The 23,868-nt window shown below is 38.9% G+C and overlaps 1 protein-coding gene across 8 annotated transcripts in view; it reads right to left on the bottom strand.

Moving 5' to 3' along the window:
* Window positions 1-23,641, bottom strand: part of CCSER2 (coiled-coil serine rich protein 2) — a 149,855-nt gene extending 126,214 nt beyond the window's left edge. For 2 of the 8 annotated variants that reach the window (XM_082601001.1, XM_082601003.1), the window contains exon 1: window positions 23,413-23,640. The gene's annotated coding sequence lies outside the window, so the exon portion shown is untranslated. Of the gene's footprint in view, window positions 1-95; window positions 137-7,512; window positions 7,597-23,412 lie in introns of all 8 variants that reach the window. The other 6 variants (XM_082601000.1, XM_082600996.1, XM_082600998.1 and 3 more) reach the window with 5 other exon arrangements.
* Between the last annotated feature and the right edge of the window lie 227 nt (window positions 23,642-23,868).

The raw sequence follows: 23,868 nt of genomic DNA, 5'->3' as shown, positions 1-23,868 counted from the left end.
GATCATGATATCAATGTATTGGTTTATGACAAGCAAGTTTTGTTGTAACTGAAAAGACTAGAATAGAATGGACTACTCCACTCTTTTCCCAATACCTTCTCTAGTGCTGGACGAGATGGCCAACATCCTGGGCGAACTGCAAGAAAAGCATATGTAACGGATGTGTTTGTTTAGTTTTGTAATGGATGGGGAAGGAATCAATCAAATTTAACAGTGAAAAATATTCAAAAACTTATTCATGGAGCACAAATCAGAAAATCTGTTTCTTCTTCTTTAAATGTAAAAGTTGTATAGAATAGATAAGAGAAAATGTTTAAGAATTATTCAAAGTAACAGTAAAGTCAATTTCAATGAAAAAAAACCCAAAGAATAATCTATTTTTTTGAAGAAATCAACACTTCAGGGAAACAAAAGAATATGATGAAAAGGGTCAGGGACTGAAAATAGAAAGCTGAAAAAGATGCTCATTTAACTCCAATAAGAGAAGAAAATGTAGCCACAGGGGGAGACAACAGTTACTAGAGCCTTCTGAAGAACTGAAAATAAATAATATACAAATTGCAGTTTTTTTCAAGAATATCACAGTAAGAAAAAAATTCACTTTTTTGTTTTTTGTTTTTTTTGCGGTACGCAGGCCTCTCACCGTTGTGGCCTCTCCCATCACGGAGCACAGGCTCCAGACGCGCAGGCTCAGAGGCCATGGCTCACGGGCCCAGCCGCTCCGTGGCACGTGGGATCCTCCCGGACCGGGGAACGAACCCGTGCCCCCCGCATCGGCAGGTGGACTCCCAACCACTGCACCACCAGGGAAGCCCCCAAAAATTCACTTTTTTAACAATGAATTATAACATGGGTAGGAACTGTATCTTAAAATAACTCTTTATGCAAACATAGCTTAAGCCAAGAAAATGGAACAAGGAATGCAAATCAGACAACTACTGCAACCAAAAAAAGAACGGAAGTCTCTTGTACGCTGAGTCAAAGATACTTCTTACCACCTAAAGGAATTAGAGGTGGCTAAGAAATCAACAAAAGGAAAATGAAAAGCAATTCTCTAAACAGGAAGATGACATAAGAACACTGGAAGTAGAACTGTCTGATTCAGATGATGCAGACAGAAGTTCTAAAAGCAGTTTGGGAAAGAAATTCTAAGTAAAAGGAGAGATACTGTCAGCTTCATCATTAAAAGTAAGTTATGGAACAAATAAGGAAAAACGAAGCTATAAAATGACAACTGGGAAATTTTTAGTGAGACAAGACGACAGATGAAGGAAGACATTTTGCAAAGACGTAGCAGGTGAAGTTCAGGGAAATCTAAAACTTATTAGAGAACAAATAGAAGGCAAAGAGATGTTGGAAGAGTACACAAATACATGTAGGCATTGATTGTTTGAAGAAGAAAAACAGCAAGGAGAAATTCTGATTGATGTAATTGAGAAATCAAAATCAAAACCATCTGAAGGTGAAAAATAATTATATTATTTGAGGTGAATGACAAAATAATACTGGAATGGACCACTGTGAGGGAAAATGCCAGCAAAGGAGGACAGAAGTTGCAGATAACCTCAAAAGGCTTTATCTGAATTCTATTATCAAGCCGCCGATGAAAGATTAAGGTAGATTAAAGACAGTAAAATGGTGACAGACTCCGTCTTTTCATGTGAAGTAAGTGATTCCATTTGTGTGTAGTAATGGTCTTACTTGTCAGACCAAAGAAACAAGGCATGTCACATTCAGTGGACATAGAGTAATAAACTTGCCTGCAATGCTTTTTCAAACCTGAAACAGTACTATAAAATGTAATTATTTTATGTAAACATTTTTGCCTTTGTATTTTGTATAAGGAAAACCAGTGTAGAACCTAAGACAGTTACAGCTTCAGCAGTTTTTATAATGTTCAGTTGGATTTTTAAAATTAATTTTGCAACATTTCACGGAGTCATTTTTATATTATATTTTGGAAACTAGATTTATTTTTTAAAAAGCAGTTTATTTATTTAAAAAAGCAGTTTTTCCCTACTTAATAATGAATCAATACCTTTCCTACATATACAGCAATAAGAACAGAACAGAAAATATCAGAAGGCATCATACATAGTGAAAGTACTTCATGACACTTTAGTTTCAGTTATGTGTATATATGTGCGTGCAGCATGTAAAATGTTCTGGTTATAAGTTTTAAAATACACAAGGATAAAACATTTTATTGCAACATCTAAGAAACTTTTAAAATGTAAAGACCCTACCGACAAACTTTTGCGTATATAAAAAACAAACCTTGCGCACTGGCTGCCAGTCATCCATAGGACTGCTCCCCTCATTCTTCCCCTTTCCCCAGACCTGAGTAGACACTGTCACCTGATGGCCAGTGCAAATTGTATGTCTTTGGGGCCCTGTTCACACACCTCCTCTCCCTCACCCCACTTTCAAAATTTAGCCTCTTTAGGCTTAAAAGGAATGTATGCACACAAGTCACCATTTTGTCTGTCTCCACTCTCGTGAGTAATCCCATTCCATACAATCTCTTATTCTAGCACTATCCATAAAATTTTCTACAATAACAGAAATGTTCTATATCTGCCCTGTCCAATACAGTAGCCACTAACCACAAGTGGCTCTTGAGCCTTAGGATATGACTACAGTAGCTAAGGAAATAAATTTTTATTTTTATTTACTTTTAACTCATTTAAATTTAAAAGCTACACGTGGCTAGAGGCTACCATAATGGACAGCACAATCTTATACACAAACTTAAAAACCAAGTATTTATCCATCTCTCCTTCTGTCTTTTCAAATTCTTGCCCAGTTACTACTTCAGAGAAAAAAAACAAAAAATCCTCTTGTTGGGACTTCCCTGGTGGCGCAGTGGTTAAGAATCCACCTGCCAATGCGGGGGACACGGGTTCGCGCCCTGGTCGGGAAGATCCCACATGCCGCAGAGCAACTAAGCCTGTGCGCCACAACTACTGAGCCTGTTCTCTAGAGCCCATGAGCCACAAGTACTGAAGCCCGCGCCGCCTAGAGCCCGTGCTCTGTAACAAGAGAAGCCACCGCAGTGAGAAGCCTGTGCACCACAACGAAGAGTAGCCCGCGCTTGACAAAACTAGAGAAAGCCCCCATGCAGCAACGAAGACCCAACGCAACCAAAAATAAATTTAAAAAAAATCCTGTTTATTTTCACTCCACTTATAAATCACAAAACGTGCCTGAGGAAGACAGATAAGCCTTGAAAATTAGATAAACAGTTAAAAATGGCTTCTTATCATGAAAAAGATTTTAAAGTAAAATTAGATATAATAAATAAAAGTGTTATTAACAATCTCTATATGCTTAAAAATGCCACTGTCATACAGTGTACTTTAAATTTAATAAACCAGAACTTTGGAATTGGGAAATTACAGATCATATAGGAAATTGAGTCCAGAGAAGTTAAGAGAATTTCCACTCAGAGTCTGTTGACCACAGAGCCAGCTTTTCTAACACAGAAAAGAAACCTAGAAATTCTAGAAATTTGTAGAAATTCTTACCTAGAAATTCTTTCAGAATTCACTCAACAACCATTTACAGCAAATTACTAGATACAAAGAACAGTAACACAGAAATCCTGCTCTCAAGCTCCTCATTCTTTTTAAATGTCCACCTATCTCCTTAATGTTCATCTAACAAAGCTTGATTTTCTTCACATATCAATTAAAAAGCATAATTTCAATCAATTTTATTTTCTGGATTTAATTACTAATATCCAAGGGTGTTACTGTCTATTAATTTGGGTTGACAAACATAAAATAATGGTTTTGTGAGAAAATAGCTTTCCAAGTATTAAATAAACATCTTTAAGTTTGAAAATTACTATAATTCAATTCTAAAGACTTTTCTCTGTAAAAACAAAGTATGGAGTTATTTTTAAGTTTGCTTTTAAATATGCTAGTTATAGTATATAAGTAAGCTTCTCAGAAAAAACTTTCTAAACTTTAGTTACAATTACCACTTATTAGTTTTAATTGAAAATATTAAAATAGTAACCTATTTCAGGATAGTAGGAATTGTAGTATTGGTAGAAAACATTCAAATAATATACCAGCAGTCTAAGGTTTTGGTACCTTCAAGAAATAATTTAGACAGGAAAGAATACCCTAAACAATCCCTCAAGTCATTCAGTCTATTTCAGGTCTCCACGCCAATTTGATACATTACTGCAGAAAAATTAAAATGTTTTTAAATCTCAAGGAAATAAATTTGGGGCCTTAGTTTAACTTTAGCAATTTTAGTTGATGAGCTCAAAAGAGTTAACAGTGTGATAAGGCCACACACAGGCAATCTTAGACTACACTAAAAGAAATGCATCATGTAAATCAGGAGTTAATGCAGATTACTGAAGTCTCACTTAACACTTGTTGGAATGACATTATGAGCAGTACATTTTCTCCTTTCTTATTAAACTATTACTATAAACTATTGCTAGTTTTTATTTAAAAACTTCTTCCTATAATCCACTACCCTAACACAACTGTTCTCATTACTTTATTTCCCTTCTCAATTACATCTACACACCAAAGTCGGCTATGATAAATATCTAGATACAGTATTCTACTTTTTAAATATCATTATTTTATAAATATTTCCCACATTTCTATAGTTATAGTTATTTTAATTGCTACAATATATTACACTGAATTTATATGCTATAAATTATTTTACCACAAATTACTGGACCAATTATGAACATCTTTATCTTTCAGTATACCACTTTTAGGGTTACCCTGGGGTACGGGTGAAGAACCACCTTACATGATGAAAAGCAAAGTAATTACAAATGTTTTAGCCTAGCAAGACCATGAAATTATATTATTATTGCTGTCAAGTAGCTTAAGGTGTCAAAAAGAGGCAGAACTAGGATCAATGGATGGAAATAACAGAAACGTATTTTCAGTCCAAAATAATGAAAACTTTTCAAACTGTCAAAATTTACTCAACAAGGTAATGGGCTACTACATAAAACACTAAGCTGTCCATCTCTGAAAGCATTCAAAAACAAGCTAGATAATCACTTGCCAGAGATAGTGCAGACTCATACTGGGTGGGCAGTAGAACTACATAACCTCCCAGGTTTCCTTTTACTAGTGTATTCAAATATTTATTAATGACCTAACTATGATCCTAGCAATATGCTAGGTACTAGGTATACAAAAGTTGACAGAACAGACATGACCCCTATGGTTTTTGCAATTACAGTCTAGTGCAAGAAACAGAAAAAGAAAAAAACAAAAACACACAAGTAAACGAATAATTATGAATCCTAAATCCTATGAAGGAAAACAATGAAATGCTATAGCAGAAAACAGCAGACTGGGCATCAAGGAAGCCATCTCAGAGGGATAATATCTAGTTTGTACTAAGAGGAGCTAGCACTCTGGCGCAATGAAAAGGCACTGAAGGTCATAAGCAAGAGAGTGACACAATCTGATTTTCATTCCTAAAAGATTATTCCAGCTGTTATGTGGAGAATGAATTGGAAGGGAGAAAACATGGAAGCAGGGAAATCAGTTAAGCTAGGTAGGGAGGAATCCAGATGAGAAATGACGGATAGGCAGGTTGAAGTAGATGGACAGGAAGGAATAAAGGAGTTCAAGGTGAATGGGGGGGTGGGGAGATAGGAGCTATAGCACTTGATGATAGGTTAAATGCAACAACTAATGGTTGTTCTAATGGTGCTGCCATTTTCTGAGATGCAAAGAGTGGGGGAAAGACAGATATGGAATAAAAGGGGAATCCAACTTTTAAGTCTCCATGATGCTACCAAAAATCTCTCATTATTCATTCTTTGCTCTTTAAAAGGCAGTCTGTGGAAGGGGATTAATGCTATAAAAGAGACTCGGTCAATTTTTTAAAAATTGGATTACAAATGGTAGATTAAATTATTTTATCAATGTTAAATTCAGTGAAGTAGTTTGTACCATGGTCACATGTTTTTTTGAATTTTTGAATTTTATTTATTTTTTTATACAGCAGGTTCTTATTAGTCATCAATTTTATACACATCAGTGTATACATGTCAATCCCAATCTCCCAATTCATCACACGACCACCACCACCACCCCACCGCTTTCCCCCCTTGGTGTCCATACGTTTGTTCTCTACATCTGTGTCTCAATTTCTGCCCTGCAAACCGGTTCATCTGTACCATTTTTCTAGGTTCAACATATATGCGTTAATATACGATATTTGTTTTTCTCTTTCTGACTTACCTCACTCTGTATGACAGTCTCTAGATCCATCCACGTCTCAACAAATGACCCAATTTCGTTCCTTTTTAAGGCTGAGTAGTATACATTTTTTTAAAAACCCCTATTCTTAGGAAGTACATGTCATAGTATTTAGGGGTAAAGTATCATGATGTATGCAACTTATTCTCAAATGCTTCGCACATGTGTGCACGTGCAAGAACATATACATGTATCCAGACATGTATATATATACATATATGTGTACATGTGTGACAGAGCAAATGATAAGCAAATGGCATAAAATATTAACAACAGGTGAATCTGAATAAAGACTATTCAGTCTTTGTACTACTCATATTCTTGTAACTTTTCTCAGTATGAAATAATTTCCAAATTAAAAAAAAAATTTTAAGCAGTCAGTCCTAGATTTTTCTTATTCATGCTAAATATTTCCAATTCTTTTCAACCTATCTCATCTGTATTTCCCCCCAACAAGCCACCTTGTCTTTTCCATTATCCAGAGTAGTGTCTCCATCAGGTAGACAAGAAACATACACAACAGCTCTACAGAGATATGGCATGACAAGAGGTGAGGACTAGAACAGGCTTTTTTGCAATCTGCAATCTCACATGAAGTACAATATCTGTATTTCTGCTCTCTGGAATGTTCTATGTCCTATGTCCTGATCTATATCAGGCTGCTAGATGACAGCTCTTTGCTTCTGTATCTTCTCTTTTCATGTAACATACAGCAATAAACCTCACTGTAGAATCAGCATGATCATGTGTTCTCTACCTAGATTAAGTGTTCCTCCTAAACATTCCCATACCTCTCTAAGTCAGCAATTATCACACTATTTTATTTTAAAAATCATGTCTACATGTGTTCTGCTTTCTCTACTAGACTGGAAGCTCCTTAAAAACAAGGACCACAGGCTTCCCTGGTGGCGCAGTGGTTGAAAGTCCGCCTGCCGATGCAGGGGACGCAGGTTCGTGCCCGGGTCTGGGAAGATCCCACATGCCGCGGAGCGGCTAGGCCCGTTGAGCCATGGCCGCTGAGCCTGCGCGTCTGGAGCAACGGGAGAGGCCACAACAGTGAGAGGCCCGCGTACCGCAAAAAAAATAAAAATAAAAACAAGGACCACAACATATTTAGGTTTTTTTAATTCTTAAAGATGTAGGAAAAAACACTCAGTAAAAGCTGAGGGAAGAAATAAAAGTTACTGAAGAATCTAAATATGTTATGACTACAATTCTAGTAAAAAGGTGTTTTGGTTTTTTTCTTTACCTTGGACATAGCAGTATGTAGAAAGAGTCTTCCTCTAGTTCCATAACAAATAAGACACAGCAACTAGGGGTTTCTGATAAAGAACTGAAAATATTAATAACACTATGCACAATCCCCAAATCGTGTTTACTTCAGTAACACAAATAATAATTTCATAACTACTTCAATAACAAATAATAATTTCATAAACTATGACTAAAAAAAAGCTAAAGGCTGAGGCCTGAGTATCAACCACACCTTAAAATCAAAGTACATTTATATTTAACCTACGCTGGCAACTGGTCAGTACAACGCAAGGAACGCTTCAGTGACAAGAAAATACATATCATAATATTCTAGACAGAACTTTGTTCTCTATTATGAAAGAAACTTTAAGTAAAATTATGTCAGGTAAGAATAAGCAACTTAGTAAACAAATTAAAAACTAATCATTTTACTGTGAAAGGTAGTTTTCAAATACTACAATTAAACTTGCCAGACACAATATGATTAAACGAGAATACACATAAAGTACTTCAAAAACGAAACTATAAAGTAGAAATACATCCTTACCCAAAATGACTACATGGTAATACTGCAAAATGTCTCACTATCAAATGTTAAAATACCAAATGCTTGAAGGATACTTCTGGGCTTGTAAAATTAACAAAACTTAGGTGAGTCCTTAGTGGGGCTTGATCCTCTTTTAGTACTTAGAAAATCCAAATATACCACAAAACTGTCAGTTTGTCCTTCCAACCCCTTAGGAACTAGCTCTTTCTCTATTTCATGCCTGGTACTGCTTAAGATCTACTTGTGGTCTACGTCATTTCTCTCCTCCACTCATGAGAGCTTCCTGACACTTGGCATATAATCCCCGTGTGCTGCCCAAAGTTACTGCTCTGGACTCATCCAGAGTTGCCCAAACCCTCCAGCCCCATCTGGGGAACAGCAGGCAACCCAGCTCAGTCATTAGTTCCTTGGCAATGGCAAGTACTTGCTTCTAACTATCCTCTTCTGCACTCTCTTATTATGAGTAGGAGAATACAATGTTTCCTACTCATCTAGGTACTCTGTCTATATGATGGCTGTCTATTCTCCTAGTTTCCTTTAGATCTCTCCAACTCGTGGAATACAATGCGCATGTCAATTTGTAATAATTCTCAACTCTGTCTTGTGTTCTCCAACACTACCTCATTTCTTAATCTAGAATCTTATCATCTAGAGCCAGTATTCTAGCATAAATTTCCTTAATTCCCTACCTTCAGTTTCTTCCCCTTCAATTCATCCCTATAGTTTTCCCAGAGTTGATATTTAAAACCATAAATCTGATCATGTCACTCTTCAATTTAAAATTCTTCAGTGGTCCTCCAAAGAACAAACACCTTAAAACAGTACTAACAACAGCAGGTGACAGCTGCTGAGAAGTTGTATGCCAGGTACCTGCATTACCTCATTTAAATCTCATAACAATCCTACAGTGTAGATATTTTCATTATTCTTATTTTCCAGATTTAAGCAAAATGAAACTTGGAAAAAGCACATGATCTGTCCATAGCCAAACAGACAGTAAGAAAATGCAGCTAAGATTACAAAAGCCTTCAAAATCTGGCTTTTACTCCTTTTCAGCAGCTCTCTCCCATAACTACCTAATAAACCCTGCCTTCCACTTACATTAAACCACCCAAAGATCTGTGACCATACTATGATCTTTCAGGACTCCTTACCAGTCTTGGTACCATACTACCCTCTTGGCTCAAAATGCCCACTCACCCACCTTGGTCCACCCTGGGCACCTTGAGAACTCTCTCTGAAGACTTTTTCCTTTCTTTCTTACCTCCTCCACAAGGGAGGTCCCTAGGCAGAACAATATAAGCCAAAATGATATACACACCCCACTCTAAACTTCAAAATGCTACAGTACAGAATGCTCAAATCGATTTTCCAAGATAATTTCCAGGTGAGAATATACTGCCAGCCTCATAAACTCTACATTTATCAGAAAAGTAAACAAAGATCACAATGTAGCAACAGCAAAGGCTAATAAAAATACACTTAATACTTTTGCAAAATATTCACAACATGTAAAATTCAATTATTTTGAAATATGTGGTAAATCATCCAGAATATAAAGGATCAAATTTTTAAATATTTTCTTCTGCAAATTTGGACTTTTTTTTTTTTTTTGCCGTACGCGGGCCTCTCACTGTTGTGGCTTCTCCCGTTGCGGAGCACAGGCTCCGGACGCGCAGGCTCAGCGGCCATGGCTCACGGGCCCAGCCGCTCCGCGGCATGTGGGATCTTCCCGGACCGGGGAACGAACCCGTGTCCCCTGCATCGGCAGGCGGACTCTCAACCACTGAGCCACCAGGGAAGCCCTGGACTTCTTTAAATGTAACAAGCAAGACAAATTCTACAAAATTTTACAAATTCTGTTAGCAAACCAAGACAAAATTCAAGTAACTAAAGAGCTCTTCTATGACTATATCTGGGTTCAGAAAATGGCGATTCAATACTAAACGACTTGTGCTTATGAATCATATTAGATGATGCAGAGGTACAGGGTTTATGTTACCACATCTGCAGCATCACCATATTAGGCCCGCATCTTCCAGGAACATGCAACAATGATATCAGGAGTCTCTTCTGGGTATTAGCTGACAGTTTAAACAGCATTTCTTCAAGGTACTACTCAAATATATTAGCTTACAGTTCCCCACACTAAAGCTCCTATTTTCATCTATTCACAACCTCAAGATCTTCCTGCTTAAGGGTTAAGCTAAGAAAGGAAAAAGTCTTCAGAGAGAGTTCCCAAGGTGGATCAAGGTGGGTGAGTGGGCATTTTGAGCCAAGGGGTAGTATGGTACCAAGACTGGTAAGGAGTCCTGAAAGATAGTAGTATGGTCACAGATCCTTGGGTGGTTTGGTATAAGTGGAAAGCAGGGTTTATACTTAATTGCTCTTTAACTGGCATTTGGACACAAAGCACCAAGTGTTACTTTCAAAGTTTTAATCTCTCTACTAGCTCATTAAGAAAATGTCCTATAAGAGCACTTCTGGGACTTACCCATATATCTTTTCTTGCTTTTCCCCACTAATCCTTACAAATCATATTCTTAACTCCTAAGCAAATTTCTTGTAAAAAGCATAAACTACTTCTTAACAATATCATCTAACAGAGATATTTAGGAAATTGACCTTTAATGGTTCAAGCACTATTCTAGGGTGGCAGATCCAAAATTATTTTGCCTTTGACATTCCTACTGGATACAACCAACATGCATTTCCTGTAGAATACCCAGGACCAAGCAGAAGAATTACTTTCAAAGGGTTTGGTTTTTTTTTTTACAATGCTCTACTCAGGATATTAGAGCCTGGCCCAAGAAAACAGTAAGGGGAATGGAGAAGGAAAAGCTCCATCAGCAGAACTTGACAGGCAAAGGAAAATGAACAGAAGTCAAGATGATTCTCAGGTTTATAATTTGGGTAACTGAGTGACTGGCAGCATCACTAACCATGGCAGGAAATGAATACATAAGTCTGGAGAAGACCACGTACTAATTTTTGATGTTTTAAATTTCAGGTTTTCTGCTGAACTATCAGGTAGGCATTCTAAATAGCAAACTTAAGGACTGGAATGCTCAAGAGAGAAACTAGGGTGGATAAAAGAACACAGATATGAGATAACAAAAAATAATGTGTTCAAGAAAGCATAACAATGAAGAAAAAAAAAGTCAGGCTGAAACCTTGGAAAACATGAACATTAAGGGACAGGAGTTAGTAATGATAGCTGAGAAAGAAGAGGTAAGAAAAAGAAACAGGAGAGAGTGATATCATGGAAGCCAAGAAAAAGAGGGTGTCGAGAACATGGGCACGATCAGCTAAATGGTTCACTCAGGATTTAACAACTAGGAACTATGTCCAAGGTTAATACAATTTCAACAAGTAGAGGAAGCAAGAGTAATAAAAACATTGTTGGGAGAAGGAAACAAAAAAGGAAGAGTGCGAAGTGTATTTGGCAAAGTGTATTTGGAATAGAATGTAGAAGAGTTTTGCTGGAATGGAAAGTTCATGTAGCAGAAGACAAGAAAGGAAGTCTGGGCCAAAGACTTTGCATTCAAGATTTTATTCTATTTTAGATTTTATTCTGTGAGGAAGAAGAAAGACAAGTAGCTTTTCTTTTTTCTTTTTGAAACAACTACCCTGGTGACAACATTCATGATGAACTGGAATGACAAGAGAGTTACAAGCTATTAAGCAGTCTTAAAATTATCTAAACATAGTAATGAGGGCCTGAAAGAGGCTGGCAGTAGACAAAGTAAGAATTAAGAGATACATGAAGGAGAGATATTCTCTAATCCCAGGGTGCCCTAGATATTCCACTATTACTATATTATTATACTCATCACATTGCACCATAATCATCTGTGGACTGGAGTATAATAATAACCATAGGGCTTCCCTGGTGGCACAGTGGTTGGGAGTCCATCTGCCAATGCAGGGGACACAGGTTCAAGCCCTAGTCTGGGAAGATCCCACATGCTACAGAGCAGCTGAGCCTGTACGCCACAACCACTGAGCCTGCACTCTAGAGCCCGCGAGCCACAACTACTGAGCCCGCTGGCCGCAACTACTGAAGCCCGCACGCCTAGAGCCCATGCTCTGCAACGAGAAGCCACCACAATGAGAAGCCCATGCACTGCAACGAAGAGTAGCCCCCACTCGCCGCAACTAGAGAAGGCCCACGCACAGCAACGAAGACCCAACGCAGCCAGAAACAAAATAAAATAAAATTTTTAAAGTAATCATATTATTATACTCATCACATTGCATCATAATCATTTGTGGACTGGGACCCTCTCTTATTCAGCCTCTCATTACTAGAACTAACAAAACAGGAACACAGGAAGAGGCCAAAAAATTTTTGTTGAGTTACAATAGAACTCAGTAATGATAAAATATAGAAGTGGGACTTAAGTTACTGCAGAGAAACCTAAGTGACTACAAGATGGTAATACAGAAAACACTAATGGAGAAGTTAAGATCAAGTTTAGGAAATGAGTTTAAAATATATTTAGGATGAGAAGTGTCTAAGGACAACATTCAAATAGAAATATCAAACAGCAAAAAATGAAACCACAAAAGGAAAAAAAAAAAACATAGGGATTAGGGGTGCCAACCCTCCACGCAGCCAAAAATCCAAGTACAACTTACAGTAAGCCCTCCCTATACTTGGTCCCTCTGCATCACAGATTTCACCAGCTAAGATCCTGTAGTACTATAGTATCTACTCTTGAAAAAAATTCCACACATAAGTGGACCCATGCAGTTCAAACTTGTGTTGTTCAAGGGTAAACTGCATTCAGATATTCAAACAAAAAAGAGAATTTTGAGATACATCATGAAATCATCAAAAAATCTTATTATTTGCTCATAAGAACAAATATTTAACAAAATACCAATTTCCTAAGACACTTTGGGGGTATGACTCTATCTTTAAGAATGCTATCTGAATTGCTTATTGCATATTCTGTAAAAATTAAATTGATGTAAAAGCCCAACCAAATAGGTCAATCAAAACTGGGTCAATAGGGCTTGCCTGGTGGCAGAGTGGTTAAAAATCTGCCTGTCAATGCAGGGGACACAGGTTCAAACCCTGGTCCGGGAAGATCCCACATGCCGCAGAGCAACTAAACCCATGCGCCACAACTACTGAGCCTGTGCTCTAGAGCCCAAGAGCCACAACTACTGAGCCCACAAACCTAGAGCCCATGCTCCGTAACAAGAGAAGCCACTGCAATAAGAAGCCCACGCACTGCAACGAAGAGTAGCCCCCACTAGCCGCAACTAGAGAAAGCCCATGCGCAGCACAGAGAAAGCCCACCCACAGCAATGAAGACCCAACGCAGCCAAAAATAAATAAATAAAATAAATTTGTTTTAAAAAAACAAAAAAACTGGGTCAATACTAAATAATTACTTGCTTCATTTATTCATTCATTCAAAGATATTTATTGAGTGACTATCAGTTTGCATTGGGACAAGGGGGACCAGACACAAAGCAAATAAAGTAACATACAGCAAATACTACAACAAAGTCACTGCAAAATGTAAAGAAACACAGGTAACACAGAACAGAGAATATAATGGTGGATGGGTAGAGGAGGCATGATGAAAATAGACCTAGAAGCTGTCCTGGAAGAGGAGACACCTATGTTGGGCTTTTTAAAAGATGAAGTGATTTAACAAGATAGCTAAGAAGCTGAATGGTATTCTGGAACAAAAGGAATAGTATGTGCAAAAGCATGGAGATGTCAAAAAGAGTTTCTCATCTTCAGGGAAACATGAGAGATGTCATGGCACAGCTCATGGAAGACTTTCTGTTCACTGATAAGGAATTTGACCCTTATCCTATAGTCCCGTGGTAAGAAACATCAGATGTGCATTAGAATGCCCTAAGGAGTACTACAAATCCCCTAAGGCAGAGTGCAAGTGCAGGCAGGAGATGCAGAAGCAAAAAACAGGGCAGAGCCACAGAAGATTTTTAAGCAATAACAAAACTTGTTTCAGAAATCCAAAAGTCAGTAGCAGTGGCTAAGGGAAGAAAACCTCGAGGAAAACTGAAGATTAAGAAGCAATTGCAATAACGCTCCAGCACTAAATACTGACAACTACCTACTCGAAACATAAATGAACCACAGAAAGAGGCACATAAAGTGCTGTAACTGTAATACGGGCTTTGAACCATGAGTTTCAGAACTCATCTCCGATAACAACTCAATAATCAGAAGCAATTACAGTAAAAGTACAATCAGGGACATTAAAAAAAAGGGGGGAAAGAGTGGCCACCAAATTTTCCCCTTAGAAGTACTTCATCTATACTTTAATTTAAAAGGGTTTTTTTATTAAAAAAATTTTTTTTCTTTTTAAAAAAGATACTTCATAATAAAACTACCATAGCAGGCAGAGATTACCAAATCCAAATTTAGAACCTACCACATGGCTACTAGCACTGTGCAAAACTACTGAAAATGATAATCAGTAAAAAGTTACCAGAGAAAAACTGGTCAATAACAACAACAGCAAAGATTATTTAACGGATTCCTAATAATTCATTAAAAATTTTGTTACCCACATATAAAAACAACAGTTTTGAACTGATGAAAATTCACCAAATTAGGGGGAAGGGATGTTCTTTAATACCTATCTCCACTAGCCACTGTCTTCATTTGAAAAAAAAATAGGTCAGTACATAAGGACACATATATGATAATGCCAGACCTTAGGGTCACAGTTAAGGATAAAATTAATTTCATTTATTTTTCAAAGAAATAGCTCCTGTAATTTTTTTCTCTCTACTGGGTCATTCCATCAGCTACAAATATACTAGAAAAGCACCCATCTTTTAAAAAAATTAAAATTCCTTGACTCCACATCCCCTCCAGCCAGCACCCTGTTTTTCCTCAGTTTCAGTTGAAACTCCTTGAAAAAATTGGCTGTCTCCAATTTCTCTCCTACAGGTCCCTCTTAAACCCTCTCCAATCAAGTTTTCATCTCCATTAATCCACCATGAACAGCTTAAGGTCATCAATGATTTTCTTTTTTTTTTTTTTTTTTTGGTTGCACCACGAGGAATGAGGGATCCTTGTTCCCTGACCAGGGGTCGAACCCATGCTCCCTGCAGTGAGTGGAAGCGCGGAGTCCTAACCACTGGACCTCCAAGGAATTCCCACCAATGATTTTCATATTGTTAAATCTAAGTCACATCTTAGTCCTCGATCTAACTACAGCCAACACAACTGATAACTCACTTCCCCCTTCTTAAAACATTTCACTTGGCTTCAGAGATAACCACTCACTCTTAATTTTCCTCCTTTGGAGGGTGCTTCTTACTCTCATTTTTTAGCTCTAGCACTAACTCTCTCTCCAGGTCCCTCTCTCTCATTAGAGGACCCCAAGGCAAAGTCTCTGACTTCTCCAGTCACACTCACTTCCTAGATTATCTTAATCAGTTCTAATGGTATTAAATACTATCTCTATGCCAATGACTGGAAATTTATATCCCCAGCCCCTCCTCTGAACTGAAATGCAGACTCATGTATACCCAGCTGTCTAGACAGTATCTCCACTTGGGCTGCTAACATATCCAAAACTGAATGCATTACTTCCCCCTAAAACCTGCTTCTCCTGCAGTCTTCCCCATCTCGGTAAACGGCAACTCCATTCTTTCAGTTGTTCAGGTCAAAACCTACAACCCACATCCAATCGACCATCAAATTCTGTTGGCTCTGCCTTCAAAATGGACTGTGAGCACTTCTCCTAACCCTGCCTAAAATCACCATCATCTCCCACCTGGCATTATTGCTGAAGCCTGCTGAATTATCTCATTATGCCCCGCCTATGACATTCTCTACACAGCAGTGGAAAGGTCTATTTAAAACAAGTCAAAATCCATCGATGGCTTCCCACTTTCAGGGTAAAAGCCAAAAAGTTCCATTGGCCTGTGAGGCCATATATGATCTATTTTGCACTCCCACTACCATCCCTTTGGCCCCCTCACCCACCTCTCTGGCCTCGTCTTCCACCAATCATTCCTCACAAGGCCTCCAATCATCTACTTATGACTCCTCAAACAGGACAAGCATGCTTCAGACAAAAGACATCTGCACTCTTATTCCATCTTCCTCAAATGCTCTCCACTAATATCTGTACAGATTAGATCACAACCTCATTTCTTCCACATCTCTGCTCACCACTGATGACTGCAGCATCCCCCGTGTGTTCTTTCCACATTATGTTGCTTTGTTTTTTTCCACAGCAGTATAATAGCTGACATACTGCATACATACTTGTTTATTTTCTGTATCTTATTATTAGAATATAAGTTCCACAAGGTCAGAAAATGTGTTTTCTTCACTGCACCATTACTAGCAAGTGCCCAGCTGGTATCTGTTGAATGGAAAGATGGCATGAATGAGGAAAATCCAGATTCAGGATCTGGTCTCAAAGCCTGGGTTGAGGAAACTTACAGTGTAGATATCCTCAAGTAGTGAAAAAAACGTCAACTGCAAAAGTAGCCACGACAATGGCCAAGTCTACAAGTCTAGCTGATGCCAATAATAAATAAGGGCTGACAAGTCCAGACTATCTTAAAATAAAGAAAATAAGCTTGAGATAAAATGTTTAAATAAAAATAAAAGAAAGAAGAAGAAATGGTCATCCCTGCCTCCCTATTCCCTGTAAAGAAATACCACCTGGATATGTTTCCTGTAAGTTGGCCCACCAAGTTAGACCAAAATATTACCAGACCCATTCTACACACTTAAATAGCTGTTATGAATAGACCCTGCTTTTCTAAAGTATGGTCTTCTGAGAAAATTGTAACTCCCAACCCTAACACTGGCTGCCAAGACATAATGGTCAGAGAAAGCTCTCAAATTTCCCCAAAGCACTCAGGCTGCAACCAAATATCATTAATGTAATGACAACAACAATTCAAAGTACCTTCTGGTGTCTGCCTATCTTCATTTTCTCTAGTGTATGCACTAGGGTATCTGTCATCAAGAGATGTGGTATCTTGATATGGGGGGAGGGAGGTGTGTGGTGGGGGGGAGAGGGGGAGAGAGAGAGAGAAAGAGAGGGAGGGAGAGAGAGAGAGAATTCAAAGAAACAGGACCTGGATTTATTTTTTTCCATTTTAAAGAGAGGTAGATTGCCAGGAAATAGAAAGCACCTGTTAAGATACAAGATGTCACCTGGGCTCTTCAATATGACACCAAAACAGAGACCACAGAAGAACCAAAACCCTGAGAAATCCAGCATTCCTCAGCTAAAGAGCTGTCTTGCATCTCCCATTACCATACATAGAATTGAAGAGATGGCGCAGGAGACCATGCCAAAATGGACAGCTGAGAGCAGTAACGGGGGAGGGAAGAGTGGTAACAACCATGGAAAAGCGGGGGAGAGGAATAATTACCCATATTTTTTCTCTTTCCCCCCTTCCTATTCTACTTACCAAGTACAGAAGAAACTGGGCAGATGAACACAAGGAAGGACAACACAGACAGTGAAGGATAACGATGCTCTGAAGCAAAAGGTAGCAGAAGAAATCATGCACAAATTCCTTTTCTAAGTGACTCTTCGAAAAACAGACATGAAGTTACGAACTGGCCGAGGAAATTTAAAATTTAAAACAAATTCCCACACCTTAGATAATGACAGAACTATAGAAAGAGAAGAGAGATTCTTAATTATTTGGAATGATGGTCCTGGGGCATTTTTAAGTTCCACAATCCTCAAAGATGATCTAAATATTTTCAAACTAACTTACTGATCAACACGGAAAAGGTGAAAATCTTTCACTTTCATGGATGCAGGCTTTAAGAATTCTCTGGCTTCCCAATGGCTCCAAATCTCAAAATAACCAATTAGAAGTCAGAGAGGTAACTCTGCGGGCATTCAAAGGCAATCAACTCAGCAGAGAAGAGTTAAAAACTCAGAGATTGCACCTATCATACTCTTGATTGGTCAATTCACTTAAAAAGAAAGGAGCGTTCTGATTGGTTGCTCTCTATAGGCTGAGTCACGCCCCAGTATCAGCACCTGTAGCAAGAAGATGGTAGAAGCTAAAAGTGGGCACAGGATACTCTGAGAAAGGGGGCGGGGCGGGGGGGGGAGGTCAGTAACAAAGGAAAGATGATTTAACGCCATACAGCCACTGGCCATCAGCAAATCACAGTAGGGCACACGAACCAAAACTGTTTGTAGCGTGAGGTGGCATTCCGTGTTTACTTCTGTGCTAATTCTTCCCTGTCCTTAAGGCTCCTCTTCTAATCCTGCGCTGATGGCTCTTCCCCCTTCTCTCTGACAACTATCACTCTCTATAGCTTCTCTTCCTCCAGCCACTTTTTGATTTTGGTGATTTGGTGTCTCCTACCCCCAGTTCAGTCTCTTGCCATCTTCCTGAATTAGCTCATCCTGTATTAGCTCATGCTTTCTACTCAGTCCCTGTCCTTGACAAGTACATAACCCAGTCGGGGAGGTAGATGTGTCACTAAGTTAGGTACAATAAATCACAGTCAATGCTATGAAAGAAATATAACAAAGTGCTGTGAGCGCATATTCATCTGTCATTACCCTAATTGATAACGTGGAAATCAACACTCCAGCTTCCCACTCTCTTATCAGTTACTAAGCCCCATAGCTTTCCATAATACCCCTGATCTCCACTTCCAACTTGCAGTTTAGGCTTCATTTCTCATTAGACCTATTTCAACGACTTCCTATCAGAAACACAATTCAATATATTTCCACTTTGCCACATCAGCCATCTCCCTAAAAGATATAACATACTATATCATCCCCTTGCTTTGAAACATCTAATATTTTTCCAGTACCTAAGAGATAACGTTCAAATCCTTAGCAGAGAAAATAAGGTAATATAATATACTTTTCAAATAGAGCCCTTTAAAAGCAGGCTGTTTGAGTTCTAGTTCCGATGCTTCCTAGCTGTGTTACCTTTGGCGGGTCACCTTACCTCTCTTTCTCATTTGCAAAATGAGGATATGAAAAGAACCTACATCTTAGGGTTGTTATGAGGATTAAGTAAGAAATTCTATCCAAGTACCAGCAAAGTAACCAGCACTCAATCAATGTTAATTACTACACCAGGGTTGTCTCATCTGTCTAGAATGTCCTACTCCCAAAGGAAGAAGATAACCAAGGTTTTATTTTCGTACATTTTAGAATGATTAACAATAAAAGTTAAATCAGAAATGATCTTCTAGTTAATACGGAAACAACAAAAACTTCAATTAACCAAAAACTGCTTTCATGAAATTTTTGCCTAAATTTACTATAATTTATTAAAAAACAAGTATCCATTTATAAAAAAAACTAGGTTAGTTTTGTTTTGCTTTGTTTCCTCTTCAAGTTCAAGAAGAAAAAAGGCAGCAGTTTACCAATGGAAACTCACTTACATATTTATAAGAATGTGATTCTCTATAGTATAAAATCCACAAAAATTAAATGCAATCTCAATTGCATATATTATTGTTAAAGATATATACATATAACAAAAAGAACCATAGAAGCTTAAGAAAATAAAAATATGCATCAGATGGTAGAGTGACATTTGTTCTTAGACCTCACAATCAAAAGATGAAATCACACACAAAAAATTGTCAATGATTTTTTTTTAGTTTTTTTTGTTGTTGCTGTCAATGATTTTAATAATTTTAAAACTGCAAAGTCTACAACAATAAAAATAAAACAGAGCACAAACATATTTCAAGAGAATAATATATTTATGATGCTAGGTACTAATGAAAATTGGTAAGAAGAGTCCAGTAAATTTATGGGCAAAGGACAAACAATTCATACAAAGGAGAAAATAAAATGAGAGAAATACTGCACTTCCTTTTCTATTGTGAATAGTGATCTTAGACAGCAGGTACCCTTATACCCATTTGAAAAAAAAAAAAGTTAAAAACAAAAGCCTGTAAAACATAAAACTAGTCAACCAAACTGCTGGAAGCAGTAAAAAAAAAAAAATACTACCTTTCAGAAACAAACCTAGCAATATTTTTCAAAAGTGACAAAAACCTTCATACCTTTTGACCTTATAATCCCCCTCCTGGGGCTTTAGCCTAAAGGAAAGAAGCAAAACAAAGGACATCTCCATGTTAACTGCATCCCGTGAAAACTGGGAAACGGCTTAGGTGTCCAATCATTATAAATAAGTAAATAAATCAACTTATTGTAACACTGTATAATAATTTAGATATATAAAAACTATAGCAGTAAGAAAACATTAAATATGAAGGCAAATATTGAACTATATTTATGCTGTGATTACAGTATAAAATCATGTATATATGATGAGAAATGAATAAGAGAATATTTTAAGTTTATTTTTTTTTCCTTATTTCTCTGACCATTAAGTTGTCTGCTGGAATTGATCAGGCCTCCTATAGGAAGTACACATTTCAAAACTAACTTTTCAAAGGCATAAAACCACAATTTTTCTTTTCCAAAAAACCTATCACATAGAAGTAATCAGATAGGCTCTTCTCACGTACAGACTAGCGATACATGTAATTTTAGCCATGCTATTAGCCAGCTGTAACCTTATTTTATTAAATCTCATTTTACCATCAAAAGGTAACTGTATGTGGGGGTCTCCATATGGTGAGCAGAAGCCACTTATTAAGGGGAACTCTATCCAGCAATGAGGTCAAAAACCCCAGATGAATGGAATAGTGGAGGTTAGGTTTCTCCTACATCCTCAAATGAATCATCACGTTTCTTAGCCTCAAGGGCTCTAAGACCCTAGAAGCAGCAGGCAGTTAAGCAGCCAAAGAGATTGAAAGTGGAAGCTGATTTGCTCTCCCTCTAAAAATTGACAACTTCCTCATTTTCCCCCAAAGCACCATGGAATAATGAAAAATACACAAGTGTGACATCAGGAGATGTGGGATACAAGTGACTATGAGTAACTTCACGTAAGTTTCTTGCCCTTTGGGGTTTCAGTCATTTAATGGGTAAAATTTTTAAAGTTGAAACAAATAATCTATGAATTCTTTCAAGTTCAATATTCTACTAATAGACCTTAACCAATATACGTCCAACTCTCTCAAAATCTCCCACTCTGATTATAAAACAAGACTTAGAAGTAGGAAACTGGGGGCAAGGACACAGATAGTCAAAAGACCTGGATTGTAACCCAGCTCTGTCCCCTTCTACCTGCATGACCTTGGGCAAATTTCTTTGTCTTAAAGTCCTAAATTAAAGAAACAGCAATACTTACTGGCCATATTCATTTTATTCTTGTGTCATAAAACATATTGGTTTTTTTCTGTCATAAGTGGGGTTTCATTCCTAACCAGCAACAACAATTTTGACTTTATTCCTGGAAATTTTAAAGTACCTTGTGCAGTCACCTCTTCTAAGTTTTCTAACACGGAAAGAGGTAGTTAACATACTTTACCTATAAACTATATTCAAGATTAGGAGCATTCCTCAAAAGTTCATTCAGTAAACAGTTTGTGAGCACCTGTGCCATAAAACAGCATGTGTTAGAGTTGCAAAGGTCCCTTCCCTTAAGAAGCCCAAAAGTCTGGTGGACACAGACATATTAACAAATCATTAACTACCAACTGACAAGTACTAACTGCAGAATGTACGATGTACTAATGGATCAGTGAAGACAAGTGAGATAAGATGTCTGGACAAGATTCAGAGGTGATAATTTGGTCAGGTCTTGAAGGGCAAGTTGTTTACTAGATGGAGAAGAATTCTCAATAGAAGCAACAGTGTAAAACCACAAAGGAAGATGACATCTTCAGAGAACTCTAAGTAGTCTTTGTTCAGAGAGGGCAGGCAAAATGGTAGAAGATGAAATGAGAAACAAAGACAAGTACGAGATATCGTGAAGGACTCTGACTTTTATCAAATACAGATTATGAAGAGTCACTGCCAGACTTTTAAACATGAAATCAAAGTCCCCCCTTCTTCCCCAATCAAAGTTGAGTCAAGACAACAAACAGAAAATGCAGGTCTGGATGTGAAAAGGTACAATAAATTGCCTTGTTGTGTTTTTTTAAATGGAGAGTTCCTGCTGTTCAGGATGGCTTCTAGCAGTTTCTTACTATGGCGTATTAGTACAACACTGAAGTAAAACAGTATGAATTACAGCTAAAGGGTTCAAGAAAGTGTGTGTTTACCTAAAGATTATTTGACATCAGTGTTGTTGAGAACACTAAAGAAAACAAGCAAATAAAAAAATACTAAAGATACTAAGTAATAAATTAGAGAGGCAAACAGTAATGACATCTAAGACTGACTTCAGGTAAACTATTCAGGAATGTTTATATCCTTATAATACATATACTGATTACAGATAAGACATGTTTTTTGTGACCATCTTTTGCAGAAGGCGAGTATCTAAATGCCTTTTGGTTAAAGAAGAGGTGCCACAACCAAACTCTCTTTAAAACTAGTCTAAAAGATGATGCTTAAGAAGAAAAAAAGAAAAAAAACTGGCAAAATTAATAGGTTCCATTAATATTTTAATGCTCAGGAAAAAAAGGAGAAAAGAAATGCCTTTCAAAAGGTTATTTGGGGAAGCCTAAGCTCCATTTATCTCACCAATGGGAGTGAGACACAGACATTCCAATCTGGGACTACCAAGAGTCCCTGCATCAGTAATTTCCACTGTTCAGGCCTAGTCTAGGAACAGCAAGCCTAACTGGCTGGGTAGCCCACAAAGATGAATTTGCAATTACTGAAATTCAAACTCAAGCTTAGCCGTCAAATGCTCCCTCAAAGGAGTCATTCTCCCTTTGCCTGACAAAAAAAAGTAGGTGCATTAAAATATATATATATGCATAAAAATAGCAGATGTTTAAAAAGGAGAGAGAAGAAGCATCTGAACCTATGGCAACGGTGTGGTCCACCAAAGTTTTCTCTCAGGATGTGTTTAGGGTGTGTCTTTGTTTGGGCCCAGTAATTTAAAAAAAAACAAAAAAACCCACAGTCATTCGGGGCACCCCGGTCCTTGGTACTTTCCCTATCATCCCTCACTAGCATCCTGGCTCTGAAATCACTGGGTATCTCAGCCTCGCCCTGATTTCTCCTTGAGAGAGAGAGGGCCGCAGCCGCAGCGGCCCACGGGCCCCGATATGCCTGTCACAGGCCCAGGGGCGAGGGGCGTCCGACCTGCCCGCTCCACGCCTCCCTGGCCTCAGGCGGCTCGCGGAGACTCCAGAGGGTCGCTCCGGAGGGCAGGAGGCCGGAGGACGCCATGGCCCTATCCCGGGCGCCCGGACCTGGGCCCCGGACCGCGCCCCCTGCCCAGGGCTGCCGCGGGCGCTCGCCCCGCCCCGACTCCGGCCCCTGCTCCCGCCCCGACCCCGGCTCTCACCGTGCGGAGGTCGCGCTGCCTCCTCAGCCGCGGCCCGGCTGCGGGTCGCCCAGCGACCTACAGGCCAAAGGACGGCAGGTGAGGCGAGGGGCCGCCCGTCACATCCCCGCTGGCCCAGCCGCCCGACCCACAGCAGCCAGCATCACGTCCACGGCCTGAGGGAACGCTGGACTCCCGACCCACCGCACCCCCTCCCTCGGCCGGCGCCCGCCTGGACTCCGCCCTCCGGGGCCCGCGAACCGCGCGCGCGCAGCCCCGCCCCCCGGGACGCCTTGCGCAGGCGCGAGCCTCACGAGGTTAGGCCCCGCCTTTGGGCCCGCCCCCGCCGCCTGACTCCGGCTTCTGCCCATTTCTGGCACCGCCCCCGCCCTCTCGCCAGCCTTTCCCAGGCTACGCCCCCACTTCAGGACCCGCCCCTTTCCACTGACCTTGCCTCTCTGCCCCCTGACTCAGGCC

Source organism: Mesoplodon mirus, assembly GCF_964341445.2.
Source record: "Mesoplodon mirus genome assembly, chromosome: 2".
Taxonomy (NCBI): Eukaryota; Metazoa; Chordata; class Mammalia; order Artiodactyla; family Ziphiidae; genus Mesoplodon; species Mesoplodon mirus.
Note: the sequence above shows the minus strand (reverse complement) of the source record. Positions and strands in the feature narration are given on the sequence as shown.